The 1,825-nt window shown below is 32.7% G+C and overlaps 1 pseudogene; it reads right to left on the reverse strand.

Moving 5' to 3' along the window:
- Positions 1-277: 277 nt before the first annotated feature.
- Positions 278-378, reverse strand: LOC119865552 (annotated as a pseudogene).
- Between the last annotated feature and the right edge of the window lie 1,447 nt (positions 379-1,825).

The raw sequence follows: 1,825 nt of genomic DNA on the forward strand, positions 1-1,825 counted from the left end.
TTATTTACATACAAATTATGTGAAAATCATAGTATCATTGACACTACACATATAGAATAGCATAATTATGTTGTCATAAGCATCACTGGAAATAGACTGTTCCAAAGTCTCTATTTGCCATTTGTATATTTGTCATTTAGTGCAAAAAAAGAGAAAGGAAATATAGCTGACAAAATTTCCAGATAGGGAGCTTCTAAGCTTTTGTTCTTTTTTATCATATAAGAAAGTTAATCCTAGTGTTTTCTCTAGACAAGTGGTCTCTCCAATTTTTTTGTTTTTTAATATGAAATGCTTAAATTTGCATGTCATCCTTGTGCAGGGGTCATGTGAATATCTGTATTATTCCGATTTTAGTATATGTGCTGCCAAAATGAGCACGGTCCCCCCAATTTTTTGATACCACATTCCATCATTAAAATTTTTTTGGAAAAAAATAAAATAAAATAAAATAAAATTTTTTTGGAAAAGTATTACAAAATACATTTATTTATTTATAAACTATGTACACATACTTCCTACTTAACGCAAGTATGTACATTATAAGCCACAAAAAATACAGAGGTGTGAACAATGATAAAACGTATTTTAATGATTCCATTAAGTACACTTACACTTCACATTGTCTTCTCATGATAGAAATTTTTTGGTGTCTGCTTGTCATGTCAGTTTAAACCATTACTGTTTTTGTCTTGTAGTGTGGTCTACCAGAAGATTGAACTTGATTTCTGCCATCTTCTGATGTTTGTTGATGTTTGGATTATTAATCATATGTTATCTTTAATATGTCTTTGTTTTGCAGAAATCTCTGTAGTCCACTTGTCCATTTTGTAAGTATTGTATTAATTAAAACTACAAAACATATAGTGTGTAAGTCCGTTCGGCTGTGCACATGCAAACTTCATTAAGTTATGCTGAGGCAAATATAAGATTAAGTGTGACACTGTCAATCATTCTAGGATGTAGAACTTCTACTCTTTACACAGGACATATCACATGTCATCTGTGACATGTGACCCCCCTCAAAAAGGGACTAAGGAAGGAAATAGTGTCAGTCTGCATATTCAAATTCTCCAAGGGATTGTCTCCAGTTTGCAGACAGCCTCTTTAGACCAGTTGTCTTCCAACTGGGGTATACATAGCCTGGGGTTATAAGATACAAGCACAGATGGTTTTAAGAAAATTAATTTCCTGATCCTCACTTCCATATGGATTCTTTCCTAAGACTGATAAGGTTTCTGAGTGAAGCAGTTTCTTTTCTACATCTCCTCTCTCTAATACATTTATCTACGCTTTATACTAAAAAGGGACACTTCTCACCCATCCTAAGGCTCATTATGGTATGTTGTTCCAGGATGTAAAATTCTCCACTGTTTCCCTCATTCTGTCTCTCAGTACCTCTCTCTTTCTTTCTCTTTCTCTTCCTCCCACACTCCCTCCCTCTCTCTTTCTCTCTCTGGTATATATACAGGGGATAAACTAGATTTTGGCGTTAAAATTGAGAAAATAAAAGACTAATGACTAGAAGACAAATGGTTTTTCAGGTTGTTTCCAATTCATACTTTTTAACAGAACTGAAGGAGAACCAAATTTAGTTATCAGATGACAGATGATGAAATATTTTTTAATGGTAAATCAGCATGAGATTTTTGGCACAAAACTCAGAAGAGATTCAAAGAATTTAGTTAGGCTTATAAAAAGTCTGTTCAAATCTATATACTTTATGAAAATAGTTTCATGTTCAGACCTATTTTTTTAATTAAAAAATTCAACTCCACATTACTCTCACCATAAATAGTATTCATCCATGGATACATGATAGAATATC

The sequence above is a fragment of the Canis lupus genome, chromosome 13, assembly GCF_011100685.1.
Source record: "Canis lupus familiaris isolate Mischka breed German Shepherd chromosome 13, alternate assembly UU_Cfam_GSD_1.0, whole genome shotgun sequence".
Lineage (NCBI taxonomy): Eukaryota > Metazoa > Chordata > Mammalia > Carnivora > Canidae > Canis > Canis lupus.